Genomic DNA, 17026 nt, shown 5'->3' with positions numbered 1-17026 from the left:
TGCTTACTGCCCTAATGTTGGCTTACCCGTTGTGAGTATGGTGCAGCGTGAGTTTCTATTGTTGTTGCTGTCTGAACAGACAGTGTCAACACTCATTGCCCTCAAGGTTGACCCTACGTGTGGTGTGTAAGTTGTGAGTTTTCTGATGTATGTGCATGTCATGATGCCTATTTATGGTGCTCAGGCCTTGTCACCGACCCCCTCACAAGAGATGCAAATGGCCAGGTGATGTGTGTTTGTGTATGTGCCACGCAGTTGCTGACATGGATAATACATGCTGTCCTGTTTCTGATATTCAATGCCTGGCTTAGCGTGTGGGTGATAACTACCTGACTGCATAATTGTTCACTGACACAGTTGACTTACCAAACAGTTACGTTTAATTGCACATGATAGTGTGATGGGCAACTCACATCAGTACTGATGTGGAATGCTTTTTTCTGTATGGCAGATGTGTACACTTGGGGGTGGAGGAGTGCAATTTGACCTAAGGGTTGAGGGTGCCATTTGGGCCTTTGTCCTTAATTGTTGCAACTTTGCTATCCTTGCTTGTTGTCATACTTTGGTTGTTATACTGATCTACAGGCACATTGTGGTTCAGTGAGTATGTCACACAGACAAGGCATTCAGTACATATTTGTGTGACACATTCCTGATCTGCATTCTCCATGTACTGTGGTGTTGTAGCAGGCATAGCCCACCTGCTCATTGTATTCCATCGCCCTTTGAGTGAAGTGTGCTGTTTGTGTGCATTTTTGGATGTGCATCTTTTATCCAGCGGCCTACATGGTCACTTTGTTCTGACATTGCATGTGTGCGTGTGGTATGCAGACTCACCAGATGCTTCCCCACTTGGTGTACACAGGACTGCATCCCATTAACAGGCAAGAGGTCACATTGCCTGGAAATGCAGGAGTATGTCAGAATTTCCCCCTTGCCTAATCACCACGCATGTCTAATTCATCTGCACATGGCCACATCTCTCTGACAGAAAAATGAGGATGCACTGCGAATGTGACTGATGATGTGCTAGGCAAGGCATGCCACCACCATTGTCAGCACACCTGCAACATTGTGCACGTGTGTCTGAGTTATGTGCTGATATGTGCATGTGTATATATTTGGACTTTTACTGCGCAAACACAACCTTGCACACAACTCAGACACATGTGCACAATGTTGCAGGTGTGCTGACATTGGTAGTGACATGCCTCTTCGTGCACATGATCAATCACATTCACTGTGCATCCTTCATTTTGGTGTCAAAGAGAGATGCGTCCTTGTGCAGATGATTTGTATTTGCGTGGTGATGAGGCAAAGGGGCCATTTTTCCACCCTTCCGCATGTCAAGTTAATGTGCCACTTTGCCATTTGATGTAGCACTTATTTAGTAGTCTGATGTTGATCTTGGAATGTGTTGGGCTTACATTTCTGTGCACATTTCCAAGTCTGTGTGCCCGCAAATATGTGTCTTGCAATTTATTGTTTGAGTTGTGTGATATGTGTCTATGCCACCATGGACAAGGGTATCCGGGACATGGTCCACAGTAATTGTGGGAATGCACTGCAATATATTTAATTGTACATGAGTGCCATTGGGCCCATCCACCCCCGTTCCCCCAGTCCCTCGTTGTTGCTCAACCTCTTGTTGTTGCGTCTGGTCACGTTCAGCAGTATTCTGGCCCGCGACTCTGACCACCGTCTCCTCACTGATGACTCGGGACACCTGCTCCTCCAACTCATCCAGCTCCTCCTGTGGCACTGGACTCCCACCTCCAGTCTGCTTTGCTGCTTTCAGGTTGGCTGATAGTTTCTCCTTGGTTTTACGCTTGGTATCATGCCAGCGCTTCTTGCAGTAGTCCACTGTCCTCCTCCTCTCTCTGATGGCATTTACCTTGGCCACAATGGCCTTCGATATTTTTTTTTTTCTTGCCAATGTCACTGTGGAGGTGACAAACAGTTCTTGTTGGTGTTCAGTCACCTCTGCAATCAGGACCTGGTTTTCCTGCTGGCTGAACTTTGGATTCTTCTTCCTCTTGGCCTTCACATGGGTCTCTGGCTGCTCCTCCTGGGTATTTGTGGGGTTGTTTGTGGCCTCTGCACTGGTCCCAGCTTCATCCATGGTTCCTCTGCTATGTGCCGTTTTTTTTTCCTACTTTGCGGGCCTTTTGTAGTGCATTTTCACGCTGAACATGAAAAATGCATGCCTGGTGCCACTTAGCGATCGGATTCTGTTGCTCATTAGCCCATCACCACTTTTTTTACGTTAGCATGAGATTTTTTGATCCCCGTCATGCTAAATCTATCGCCTTCGATTTCTGCCAGAAAAGGAACCAAAGTGCCTTATTTACAGTTTGGTGAACAACACAGCCTGTCAAAAAAGGTGAATATCGCTTCTGGTGTATTAATAGTGACACAAGCAATAATGCATTTATTAACCATGGGATTCTGTAATCCATGAATAAAGGGCAGTCTCTAATTTCTTAATTATTGGTGACTTGAGACTCATCCAGAACTCGACTATTATAAGTTATAACAGTCGAGTTTTGACCTCACAGTGCCTGCTGCCAGAGCCAGCAGATAAAGCGAAAGGCTGTTCAGGTCATGGAGCATCAACGCTCCCTAGGAGGAAGGTAGAAATGAATTCTAGTTGCAAGATATCTAGGACCTACTAGATATAAGGCTGTAAAGGCAGGAACTAGTGATTTGAAGAAAATCCATTTCCTCAATGGGTCCAGTGAAGAGAATGCAGATAAGGAGAGAACTGAGTTCTCAAAGGAAGATTTAGAAGCCACCATGCCGCTCCATTTTGAACCACTTGGAGCCTATTCATTAAATAGTCTGGCAGGCCCAAATACAGGATATTAGTGTAATTAGGTCTTGAAATAATAAGGGCCTGAATTACAGTTTTCCTGGCTAGTATAGAAAAAAGTACAAAAAAGGTTTAGTACATGGACGTGTCTGAAACCGGTCTCCACCACTGGCATGGCTTGAGGCTGAAAAGAAAGTGGGTTATCGAACTTAACCCCTAAATCATTTACCACTTCAGATTGAGGAAGCAAGTGGGTGGGGAGGTCCCTCAGGCCAACAAGCGCACCAGTCAGAAGGTGAGTTCACACCAAATAGGCATTGCACATCAGCTGAGTCTGGCGCATTCAAGTGAAAACTGCAGCCAGGTAAGGCTTGATGAGATCCTGAACAGTATCTTCATCTTCATTAAAACAGAAGAACAGCTGTGTGTCATCAGCATAAGAGGTCATTTTAGCTCCAAAGGATTCTACAAGGTGTGCCGGAGGGGTTAACTAAATGTTAAACAATGTGAGGCTAAGAGCAGAGCCTTGTGGGACCCCTACAGTTAGGGTTTTAGTACCAGATGAAAAAGTAGGGGTCCAGATCTCTTGATCCCAAAAGAGAATGTATTGTTATATTCCATATAGGTACCCCAATATAGGCCCGGGTAACATCAGAAACTTTCACCTGTATTCGTCCCTATATTACATACATAACGGGCTACTAGAACTGCCCCTTTACCTAGTTACAGTACTCCTTACAGAACGTGGGGATTTCTCTGAACAATAACCTCACACATTAAATTAAGCATGAGGATCCTTGGATTCTTGTAAACACAGCAGGACTACCATCTCCTGAATAATAACTATGTACAAGGTTCATTCCCGATGTCATTCGAAGTCTGACAGTGGCACAGCAAGGTAGAACCCCTGGGGATACCTTCAGGTATATAAACATCACATCTTGCTGAGATAGTTAGAGGAGACCGCGACTTCCATGCTGACACAATGACGTGAGACGCTGAGGTTCCTGCATGCAGATACTCCAGCTCGCAGTGGTCTGACATCCCTTGCGGGGTGTCCAACTCGAGACCAAGACGGGGACCCACAGTCTCTCACTTCAGGTAATTGGGTTGACTTTATCCTAGAGGGATTCTTGGCTTAACACCTACACACATGCTAGGTACACTTAGATACATCACATCTAGTTAGGATTGCATCGTAGGAGTACGCATTTTATTGTCATGTATTTTATACACTTGCCTGTATTCATGATTGTAGCAAGATGATAGAAATCTACCATCCTTTTACTTTCTTAGTGCTTCTCATCATTTATATCTGTTACTGTCAAGTGGTTTTTTCAGCACACCTATTTTACACTAGAATGTTGAATGTTCAATAAATGCTTATTGAAAATGTCCATATAGTTTGTACTACATATTTGTCTGGACACAGTCTACGGACTGTTTTTGGGAGCTCTTTGTTTATGTGTGTTTTATTGTGTGTGTGCGTGCTGATTGAGTAAACACATGAATGTGTCTGATTCTAGGATGCCTTGTTGGAGTAAAGTGTGGTGTTTGGGGTGCCGATGCTGCTCTGTGGAACATCACCTGGAGGAGCGACAGCCAGCGCTTCTGGAAGACAATCTGATTTTTTATATGTATGTGATGCTTCACATACATATAAAAATTCAGTTTTGGCCCTATTATGTTTCGTACATTGTGGCACAAGTATAGTAGGGACAATACTGAGCTTCAGTTGCCACAGGATGGTACCTTTGATGAGCAAAAATTGAATTATTTACAGGATAAATTATTTTCTAGAAGAAGTAGGCAGTCGATGTTTGATACTTTGCAGGTATGGCAAAAGGAAGCTAAGCACAGACGTATACGTACTGAGAAAGAGTCCAGGAAAAAGGCAATGCAAAAGGTGATTCAGAAAGCTGTAGCTTATGATAAAGAAAGGACGGAAAAGGGTATTTAGTGTGCAGATAGGAAGTTTTGATTGCAATGTGATAGGTCCTATGTTATTCGAGAGGAAGAGGCTTCTTTTGTGGAGGATCTGTTGGAAACTCGCCCCCCACCTCCCTATGCCTGGCAAAGAATATATCCTGCTGTCCCGTCATCTCAGTCCTCCGTTGTTCCCTTGCCTTCCCTTTGTTTTTTCCTCAGCCTCAACAACTTCGGCTCAACCCATATCCGTCTCCCCTCCGGTTTTGCAATTTATGGGTACGGTGACTGCAGGCACCCCTGCAGTATCAACTGTTTCTGTTTCTCCTCCTCTCACACCAACCACAATGCCAATGTTGACACTGTCACCTGCGTCTGCATCTTTTGCGTTCCCCCTAGAGGTGTCACCCACAGTGTTGTGTAATGTTGGGACACCGGTGCGAGGGTCCGATGAAGGGAATTGGGCAGCAGCACGGGAGCCATTGGAGCGGGCAATGATTCAATCTGATGTGGGTGAGGAAGAGAAAAGGATGGTTGCAATTCAGGCAGCACAATGGGCTCAGAATGTGGTTTATAGTTTGGAGAATATATGGAGGATTTTGATCCATTTGTGCAACAACATGCACTTCAGCATATGTCAACTACATTGATTGGTTTGTGGGAACAGTGTATTGGAGGTACAGCTCCTCAAATTATTTATGATATTCAAGATCATGTATATTCTGCTGGTATGGCCTCTGCAGAAGTCCATAGTAATGTTGGGATGTTACTTAGTTATCAGGCGAAATTATATCACAGTACTCCGATTCCAGTATCTCAGTTTCCGATGAGGGAAGTGCATCCAATTTATCATCCTGAGATTCCAGAGCAGCGTAATGCATCAAATGTTGTTACTCAGCAACGGGTAGAGGCTCATTTTCAGGAGCAAGCGGTCTATACCCGTGGAAGAGAAGTGAAGTGCTCTCCCTTAAGAGTCAGTTACCGGACCCCAGGAAAAATCCTACTGCATATTATAAAGAATTAACAGAGGCTTCCTCCTCGTCAGTTATTACTTTAGCAGATATTGAGATGTTTTTTTGGCTGTTAGTGCCGGTAGATATATGGAGGCAGGTTCATGCAGAGGATCACAGAGTGGAATTGGGTGGCACATGGGATGAGATTAGGGCATGGGAAAAGGAACGGAAGCCTAGTGACAACCTAGGGCTGAGATTTTGGCTTTTTCCAAATTGCATTATTACCTACATGCATTCTCCTATTCCACTCAGACGAGGGGATTGGGATAAACTAACGCCATGTTGCCAAAAAACAGAGGAGAGTGTGTCTGATTTTTTTACTTGGTTTGATGGAGTATTTTGGGATTTTAGTGGACAGAATTTGTCAGTGGAAGGTACTGTTTGTTTGTTAACAGGTTTGTAACAAATTTGCTTCCTGAAATTGCAGCTTGGTTGCAAGTTTCTGAGAGTACATGGACCACTTCCTCCCCTTCAGTGATATTGAGCATGGCTCAATATTATGAACATCGAGAAAATGAGGAAAAGGATAAGGTGGAGAAAAAGATTAAGGATTTAAAGACGAAGGTGTTGTTGCAGCAAGTTGCCATGGGATCTGGAAGGGGTCGAGGTACTGGTCCGGCTTAGAGGTCTTGAGGTGCTGGTAGAAGTGGTGTGCCACTGGGGCTGAATTAGTGTGCATATTGTAGAAAGGAGGGGCATTGGCGAAATGAGTGCCCAGAACTGTTACAGAAAGTTGCAGTACTGAGAGGAAGGGGTTGGAATGGCAGGGGTCATGGTGGGGGTATCCAAGATGAGGTTCAAGGGGATGCATCCTCAGGGGGTCAGAATTATTCCGATGATCCACCCAGAAGACAATATTATCATGATGATTATGATACGGATGAAGTTACAGGGATGTCCCATAGCTGGGACAGCAAAGGACAGGTTGAGGAACCAGTCCAGATTCCTGTAGATCAGCGTGGCCCTTATGTCACAGCGGATCTATATGGTTCAACACAGAAATATTTGGTGGATACAGGTGCAATGAATAGCTCTGTTTCTCATTCCCTGTTCTTGTTGACATCAAATTGTGGCAAAAATGTATTAGGATTGGATTTGTTGAAGAAATTATACGCTACTATTTATTGTTCCCCAGTTGCTGTTTCATTACTTTTGGACCTAATGTGGATGGTGCACAACAGTGTTTTGCAAAGGATGTGCCACTTCCTGTTGAATTTAAGGGCATACCATCTTCTTTGTGGGCTGCAGGGGACACTGATGTTGGGTTGCTACAGATACCACCCTTTTCTATAAAGATCAAGGATAAAGCTGTGCTCCCGCATATTGCCCAGCACAAAATATCGCAGGCTGGGGAACAGGCTCTGATGCAGATTATACATGATTTAATCAAGTTAGGGGTGGTGGAGGAGACAGTAGCGAATGTGTGTAATAGCCCCATTCTTCATTTTCTTCTTAATTGAAAAAAAATCTTTTTATTTAACATAGACCATAACACAATAGACAGTGTTCAAGAAGCAGATTAGAAAATAGTGTTGTGGTGAACAAAAATTAGCACATCAGTACACAAGTGGGATTTACAATTACATAGTTACTCCCCGGACTCCCTCCCCGATCCCCTATTTTTTTGCCATGGCCCCCCAAATCTTTTTCCATTTCTTTATGCAGCCCCTGCTCCTATATATGGTTTCCTCAGCTCTTTGGCACCACTCTAGGTCCCTCTTCCACTGTTCCCATTGCTGGGGTGTCTGAGAGCCCCATCCCCTGGCGATGTTTCTTTTTGCTACACCCGCAACTAATGCCAGCCAAAGTTTGACGTGTCTCGTCCAGTCTGTGTCTCCCTTGTTCATCAACAACAGCCACTTTGGCTCCATCAGCACAGAGTCGCCCACCACCACAGACATCGTGTCGATAACCTTGGTCCAGAAAGGGACTTTTTTGGGGCACTCCCATAGTATAAGATAAAAGGTGCCTTCACCCTGGCAGTCCCTAATGCAAAGGGCAGATGGACTTCTGCCTCACTTGTATAGATGTGTGCGGGGGTAGTATATACGGTGCTGGATTTTCAATTGGACCAATCTTAACCGGGGACGGATTGCTATTTGACGCGGGCTCTGTATGGCATCTTGCCAGTCGTCGTCGAGGGTGCCGATGTCTCGGGTCCATGCCGCCCGAAGCTTCACCAATGGGTCTGGCATATTGTTTATGAGCTTTCGGTAAATGGTGGATGTTGGCTTCTCTAGTATGGGGTCTAATAGTAACCTATTTTCCAGAGGGGAATACTCCGGGATGGAGGAATATCTACTAATGTGGGACCGTATGGCGTGTGTGAGACGTATGTTGTGATATTGTTGTGAGTCATGGAGGTCATACTCTTTCTTAAGGTAGGCAAAGGAGCGGGGGGTGGATCCCTTCCAGAGGTCCCCCAAGTAGTCTATGCCAATCAGCCTCCATCCACCAAAACCGGTCAACCGCGACACCGCTCTCAGCTGACCTCAAATCCATAGAGGGGTTCTACCGGTCAGTTTGTCCGTCCACCCCAGGAACCTGTTCGCCTCCCTCCAACACTGGATCACCACTCTAGTGTGCGCAGGCCACTCCCTTCGCAGCCTCCGAGCACAGAGCAAATGTTCGCTGTTTCCCCCTGGCATGACTAATCTGTCCACTCTATAGGCCGGTTCGGAGCTATCTGTGTATACCCAGTCATTGACTACCTGAAGCTGTGAGGCCCTGTAATATAATCACACATCGGGGAGCACCAGGCACCCTTCATGTACCCCTCTAGTGAGTTTGTGGAGCGCTATTCTAGGAGTCCCACCATTCCAGAGTAGCGTCCGCATCGCCTGATAGATACGAGCAAATACTCCGTGGGGGACAGGATACGGTGTATTTTGTAGAATATATATAAGCCTCGGCAGGGCGAGCATCCTAAATAATGCCGCGCGGCCTATGAGGGAGAGCGGTAACGATCGCCAATGGCTCATGTCAGCCCCGAGGTGAGCCAACTGGGGTTCAAGGATTCTGTTTAAAAATTCTTCAATGTCCCATGTGACGTAGACCCCAGGTACTTGAACCTGTCTGTGGCTACAGTGGTTGGACATCTAGTGGGGACCCATGGGGGAGCCTGACAAAGGAAAAATCACCGGATGCTATCGAATGCCATTGTTGCGTCTAGCGACATCAATGCTGTCATGTACAGTACTCCATAGAGACGATGCAGGTTGTGATGGGTGCTCCAAACGGGGCATGCACCAAGTCCGGAAGAACAGATAGCAGCCTATCCGCCAGGGCCTTGGCCTCTACGTTGATAAGTGAAATGGGGCGGTATGAGGATCATTGATCCGTTGGCTTCCCGGCTTTATGAATAACCACTATCGTGGCTTCGCGCTGATCGGGGGGAGCACACGCACCTCTCGGGCCTCCGAATACATCTGGAGAAGGGGGTTGATAATGATGTTTGCCTGCCGCTTGTAAATCTCTACAGGAAGACCGTTGGGTCCGTACGCTTTTCCGGACTGGAGCCAATTAAGGGCCTTCCCAATTTCATCGGCCGTGAGGTCCGCGTCAAGGCGGTCGCTCTGTTCCCGGGAAAATTCGGGCAACGCAAAATCCTGCAAGAATTCAGCGCAGTTGCCTTCAGTCCTGGTGCACACCGGTGAATATACCCTTTCGAAATGAGACGCGAATGCCGCCGCTATGTCCATACTATTGGATACTGGGGACCCCGACCCGTTAATCACTTCCGCCACCCATGAGCGCTCCCTGTCGCGCCGCTCAAGCCAAGCCAGCAACTTAAGGGATTTATCCCCAACATCATACAGCCGGCATTGTGTGGCCAGCGTGTATGCTCGTGCCTCCTCTTCAGCTAGTGAACGAAGTTCCCTCTGTTTGAGTGTCAGTCTGTGGCGGAGATCAGCCGGAGAGGCTACACTGGCTTCTTGTTCCAATTGTTCTTTTTCCTTTTCAACTCGACTGATCTGTAAAGACTCCTCTTTCTTCTGGGTCCCAATCAGTGCCTGGGCCTGCCCTCTCAGCACTGATTTATATGCTTCCCACATCGTTACATGGGGGGCTACAGAACTCTGGTTTTCCTCAAAGTAGTGCCGAGAACCCTCTCGGAGTTTGTCCCCAATAGTTTGATCCCTGAGGCGCCACGGGTCTATCCTCGGAAAGGAGGCTTATTATTCACAGGGCCCAGAAGTGTGATGCCAACTGGCGCGTGGTCAGAGATCCCACGGGCCATAATGCGGGGGTCAGCAAAAGCGCTCATCTCGTCGATGTGGGTGAAAAAATAGTAAATTCTGGAAGATGTCCCATGTTGAGCTGAGTGGAAGGTATATTGTCTATTTGAGGGGTGATATGTGTGCCACAGGTCACTAAGGCCCAACGCCGTGACAAAGCCCTCTAGGCCCTGTTCCCCCCTACAGCTGGGCCCTTCCCTGGATCAGTCTAAGTCAGCATTCATAACTGCATTAGTGTCGCCCCCTAACAGGAGGAGCACCTGGGGAAGATCCGCCAGGAATGAGCCCAGTCGCAGAAGCACTGATGAGTGTAGGCCTGGTGGGATATAGCAGGAGCAGAAGACTACTGTGCGGCCCTCCCACTTCACTGCCACCGCAGCAAGGCAGCCCGCATCATCAGACCATGTGCCCAACAGAACTGCAGGCAGGGTGTTGCGGATCAGAATGCCCACCCCCGTGAGCCTGACGTGAACCCTGAGTGGGCAACTAATTTATACCCAAAACGATCAAGGGCCTTGCATCTATTTCCACACAGGTGCGTCTCCTGAATGAAGACCACATCAGGGGAGTGTCGTTTGAGGTATTGTAATACTAGGGTCCTCTTGATTTTGTTACCCAACCCGTTCATGTTCCACGTCCATGTTATAAACTTAGCTTGAGCACCCATTGTAGTCAAAGAGGGCTATCAATATCGAATAGGTGATTGGACCCACTGTGTCATCAGGTAAAATACCACACGCTGTAGGACTGTACTGGTCTAGAGCAAAACGTACCCACCCCTGAAACAGGCCCCCCCAATAACACCCCCACCCAGCCTCCCTGCTCGATGGGTCCCCAACCTCCCACCATGTAAACATGCAGAGTGCCTGTCGCCCCATTGTATCCCCGCACAACATTTAAGAGGAAACATGAACTTGCAGTCAGCTGGAAGAATTATACAAAACTAGCGAATGTCCCACCCACATCTAAGCTATATCAGGGCAATTCCATGCACTGCTCCGTGGTCTCGCCCCCACCCAAATCTGCCTCCGATTACAGTAGTACATCTCTAGTGTCCAATAGTGTCCCAGAGTGTTTACAGGGAAGTCCAAAGTCCTTGCTGTGGGAAGCTCCGTATATCAAAACATCCCATGCAATAATTAAACTTCAATGATCTCCAAAGTACCAGGAGAGGGAAAGAGGGGAAGAAAAAGAAATACCGTTCAGTCCCAATGGCCACACTGCGACAGGTCACTTTATTACTCTTCTTTCATGGCCCTGACTGCCAGGCAGGGGCCCCTCGGCATTCTCAGTGTCCTGCCCATTAGGCCGCTGGTCCGGTCCATGGTGGTTGCCCCTCCTGCCCACTGTCCGCCAACCCTCCAACCAGTCGCTGGCCTCCTCGGGTGAATCAAAGAAGTAGGCCTTGGGTCCATCCAGGATCTTGAGGCAAGCAGGGAAGAGCATCATGTACTTCACCCCTTGCTCCCTGAGGGCTCTCTTCACCCCCTCAAAGGACCGACGTTGGCACTGGACGTGTAGGGTGAAGTCCGGAAAGAACCGGATCTTGGCATTCTCAAGATGGAGGTCTCCTGTTGTCCGTGCCGCCTGCAGGAAAATTTAGAATGCGGGAAATGATGGTGTGCGGGGGGCCCCAGGCTTATGCCTACCTCCAAGCGCACGGTGGGCGCACTCAACTGAGAAGAAGTTGGACAGGCGCTTGGGTTTCAGGTGGTCCAGTACCAGGTCTTCTATGAACCAGTCTGCGCCGGGCCCTTCCATTCCTTCCAGAACCCCCACCATGCGAATGTTATTGCGCCTGGCCCGACCCTCCTGATCCTCGAGCCTGGTGTAGATATCGGCTTGAGTTTTGGGCAGCAACCTGTTCCTCAAGTTTTTTTTGTTTTTGATTGTAGGCCCCCGATGGCCGATTCCGCCACTGCTACCTTATCCGACATTTTCTTGAAATCCGCCCTTAAGAGGTTGACCTCCTCCATCACTGAGTCTAGTTTAGGCTCCAGAGTTCCCCGCAGTTCACGAATTGCTGTCATTATGTCTCTTACGGATGGGTCCGGGCCAGTGGCTTCGGGATCTTCCTGTTGGCTCCTAACCGGAGCCCTGTCTTCCTTTCCCATGGCCACCGTGTACCTGTCGATCTGGTTTGTCTGGCCCTGGCCCTGAGGTCTATTGCGGCCCACGCCTCAGGGTGGGCACCCCCCTGTCGAGATCCGGACAAGATGTGGGGGGGAATGGCCCCCTTCACTAGCAGATTGCACTCAGGGAGAGGGGGGAAAGCCGGGCACCCCACCACTACTTTGGACCCAATAGCAGCATGAGAGGCAGTAGCATATACTGGGCAGTCAGGCAGAGAAAGCCCCCCCGGGGCTCGACCTCACACCAATGCAAGCCCCCTCCAGCAGCGTTCAGCGCAGCCTGCAGTTTACAGTACTAAGGGCCCTGGACCCTCGCTCCTCAGTGCAGAGCCCGCTCACTGGTTGGATTGCAGGCTTCCTCAATTGCCCATGCCAGCACTTGTCTCTACTCCAGGGAGGGACCCACGCTCCAATCTCACAGGCCAAGCAGTACTTGCATGTGGCAAGCCCTTCGCCTCCCTACTGGTCGGGGTTATCAGCCCAGTTGGCGCATCTTCTATGGCAGGACTTGCCGTCCCCACCGCTGGCGATCATCTAGTTTCACTCACGGCCTCACCGCGTCTAGCCCACGCTCACCAGCCATAAGACGAAGGGCACCTATTTCAGTTCATGGCTCAGGCTTCCTCAATTGCCCATGGCAGCGCTTGGCTCCACTCCAGGGGGGGGCCCCACGCTCCACCTCACAGGTCAAGCAGAACTTGCATGTGGCAGGCCCTTCGCCCCCCTATTGGTCAGGATTATCAGCCCGTATGGCGCTTCGCCCATAGCCGGCCCCGCTGTCCCCACCGCTGGAAATCATCTTGTTTCACTCGCGGCCACACCGCGTCTTGCCCACACTCACCGGCTGTAAGACGAAGGGCACCTCTTTCAGTTCACGGCTCAGCCCCGCTGCTTCAACTTGCTGATCCGCAGGCCGCACCGCCTACTTTGACTCCGCGATGCGGTTTCTGTTGCACGTCCAAGCCTCCGTCTAGGGCCTCCGATCCAAGGCTGTAACTGCCACCATGTCAGGGCGCCATTTTGTGCAGTCGCGGGGAGAATTTCGCAGATCGTGGTGTTCCGGGCACAATTACTGAATGGCAGCTGCCGCAATCACTCTCTGCCTGCCGCCATATTCCAGCGCGGCAGAGCCTCCAAATCGCCACAGATTGCCCTCGGATGGTGTCCAATGTCAGGTTTAAGTGCTGACCGCTAGCGGAGCTCTAGCAGCAAGCGGACATCTTCCGTGTCTGCAAGCCACGCCCCCACCATTCTTCATATTCTTAAAAAGGCACCTGTGGATTCCCCTGACTCACACCCTGATGTTTATCGTTTCGTGATTGATTTGCGGGAAGTAAACAAAATAGTTATTCCCCAGTTTATGGTGGTTCCTGATATTACTGTCCTTCTAACAATGATCCCTTCCACAGCAAAATATTTCTCCGTGATCAATTTGAAAAATGGTTTTTTTAGCATCCCGATATTTATTCGGCTTTACTTTAGCTGGCAGGAGCTTCAAATTTTGTAGAGGTCCTCAGGGGTATACAGCAAGTCCTAGGATTTATAGCCAAACTTTAAAAAGTCAATTGGACTCTCTCTCTCTTCCCGCAGCTAATGTATTATTGCAATGTGTAGGTGACATTTTACTAGCCTCCGACACTGAAGAGGGTTGTCGGGATGCCACTGTAAAATTGTTAATGCACTTGGCAAAAAATGGACATAAAGTGTCCCTCTCTAAATTCCAATATTGTCAACAGCAGGTCACCGATTTAGGTCCCCTGCTGTCGAAGGAAGGTCAGAGGCTAACAGCTGAATGAGTTGATGCCATTGTTAAGATGCCTGTTCCTGTGACTCAAAGGGATGTGCATGCGTTCATGGCATCACCTCGTATTATCGGCATGGATACCTGCTTATTCTTTATTAATACAGCCCTTGCTTTACCTAACCTCTAAAGATGTGCATGAACCCTTGCCCTGGACGCATGAATGTCAGCATGCTTTTGAACAATTAAAACTTGAACTTTGCTCTGCACCTGTGCTTGGCATGCCGGATTACAAGAAGCCCTTTGTGCTGTATGTACACGAAGCCGCTGGATGTGCACTCTCTGCGTTAACACAAGCCTTTGGAGGTAAGCAGAGGCCATTTGCTTATTTCTCTGCTACGCTTGACCCTGTCACCAGAGCCCTACTGAGCTGTTTAAGATCCAAGGCAGCTGCGGCGGTCTCTATTCGACAATCGACAGGGCTCGTTCTCGATCATGATCTCACAGTAATGATACCGCATGCTGTGGATGTACTTTTAAATAGAATGAAGACGCAGCACCTTACCAGTGCTCGTCTGACTGGATATGAATTGACATTGTTTGCACCTCACATTACTATCATTCGATGTGCCGTTCTGAACCCAGCCATGTTACTACCCCTCGCTTCGGAAGAAGAGGACATGGATGTGCATGACTGTTTGTTCCGCACTGACGAAGAGACAAAGGGATGGGTAGACTTGACTGATGTTCCCTTATCTGACCCACAAGGGGAACTATATGTCGATGGCTCTTGTTTCAAATTGTCAGATGGCACCACTACAGCGGCATATGCTATTACCACGCTGTGCACTGTAGTTGAGACGTCACGTGTTCCTTATCAATCAGCACAGCTGCGGAGCTAGTAGCCCCTCTGCGGGCATGCGTGTTAAGCGAAGGACTGACTTTCAATATCTATACTGACAGCTAGTATGCCTTCGGGTGGCCCATAATTTTGGAGAGAGGATTCTTGACATCACACAGGACCAAAATTCAACAAGGTCCGTTGATAGAGAGGCTTCTGACAGCTGTGACTCTTCCCAAATGACTGGCAATAGTAAAATGCAGTGCTCATTAAACAATTACTGATGATGTGGGGAAAAGAAATGCATTTGCAGATCAGATAGCTAAGGAGACAGCCAGATCTAAGATGAAAAAGATGTTTGTGGCTGGCCCAGCTAGGTGGGTGCTCGAGAATGGGATGTTTGAGGACACACTAGCAATTGTCAAGGAGATCCAGAGTGAAACAACAGTAGAAGATTTGGCAGTGTGGCAAGAGAAAACAGGGCTTCTAGATGATGAGGGACGCTGGACTGATCTGTCCGAGAAACAGAGATGGATGTTAGCAGATGCATATGTACTTCCTGTAGATACTATGGCACCTGGTCCAGCCCAAATTAACGCCAAAGGCATCTGTAAGTTGCTAGATCCTGTGTGGCGAAATGACAATATTTCAAAGGTTGCTACTCACTGGGTGAAATACTGTATGTATGTATGTATGTATGTGCAGTCTTATATAGCGCTCAAATTACCCTTGGGCATTTTGGCGCTTGCATTGGGAACCCGTCCTGGTTTTTCCCTGTGAGATAACCCATACTGGGCATCCCCAAGGTGAAAGCCAGGCATCCCGCCACAGGGGGCCTTTGTGGAGATTAAGCAAGCTTGTTGCCCAGAGCTGCATAGTGTGAACTCGTGCTTAGAGTAGGCACCGAAGCGAGAATTATCGAGTCCGTGGACAATTGGGCTCCAGACCCTGCCGCGTCGGGAATCGAACCCTGGTCCCGGGTTTGACCTCTGCTTCAGGGTATGCCTCCTCTAACCAGTGAGCTACACTTCTCCACCAGTATGATCTGTCTTAGACAAAATCCTGGGAAGGATACCCCAACACCTTCTGGTAATTTTGCACCTCCTTCTTTCCCTTTTGAGGTACTCCAAATAGTTTATATAGAATAACCATGAGTTAATGATTTGAAATATGTGTTAGTGGTAGTTTGTGCTTTTAGCAAATGGTTTGAGGCTAACCCCACAAAAGGAAACACTACAATGGCAACGGAAAAGGTTCTTATTAAAGAGTTTTTCCCCCGCTAAGGCTTGACCTGTTTGATTTGGAGTGATAATGGAAGTTACTTCAATGCCAAATTTATCCAACTGATATGTGATGGTTTTCACATTCAGCAAAAATTCCATGCAGCTAATCACCCTCAGTCAGCAGGTTTAGTTGAGAAGTACAATGGTACCCTCAAGCTGAAGTTGGCAAAAGTGAAGGAAAGTACTGGGTTTCTATGGCCAGATGCATTACCCCTTGCTTTGTTGTCTACCAGAATGACAGCCCATTCTAGAACAGGATTATCTCCCTATGAGGTAACCTTTGGCCGTCCAGCGAATGTGTGGGGTGTCCCTTGACCAAAATAATTGTCTGAGATAGATTATCCTCTGTTGGTTGATTATTTGTATGAACTTACTAAAATCTTGCGTTCTATACACCAACATATACACGAGGCGCTGCCTCCAGCACCTGAGGGGCCTGGGCATACCATTCAGCCTGGTGATTATACGTTAATATGAAGCTTTCAGAGAAAGGATTGCTTGGAGCCTAGATGGAAAGTCCCCTACTTAGCCTCATCACAACAAGGACGGCAGAGAGGGTGGAAGGTTGGAAGAACTGGATCTACGCCACCCACTGTAAGCTGGTACCATTACCTCTTTCCTACGAAGCCTGGGTATGTGAGGGCATTGGAGACCACGAGACCCAAAAGGTCCCAAGATTTCTTCTGTTCTTGAATGTCCAACTGGTTTGGACGCAGACAGAGGAAGAAAACTATGCTGTTCTTAATGAAGCAGTCCCCCCATAAATAAGGGCTGCTCAGGATTCCACTTCATCTGATTCACAGGAGCCTGAGTCCCAGTCCCCGGTGCCCCCCCTGAATTTCAGATGCTACTTCAAGACGAGACAGTGCCTGGAAAAGACAGGTATAATATATAATAGTGCACCAAAAGAGAAGTGAGTGTAGTTAGGGATGGACTTCATTGGATAAGACAAGTGAAAATGTCCCTTGCTTTTGCTCATTCCCATTAGATTAGGGATTAGAAGATTGGTGCAGGGCAGGATAAATTGAGGGTATCTTCCA

The sequence above is a fragment of the Triturus cristatus genome, chromosome 6, assembly GCF_964204655.1.
Source record: "Triturus cristatus chromosome 6, aTriCri1.1, whole genome shotgun sequence".
NCBI lineage: Eukaryota > Metazoa > Chordata > Amphibia > Caudata > Salamandridae > Triturus > Triturus cristatus.
The sequence above is the reverse complement of the archived record's forward strand: the minus strand, read 5'-3'. Positions refer to the sequence as shown.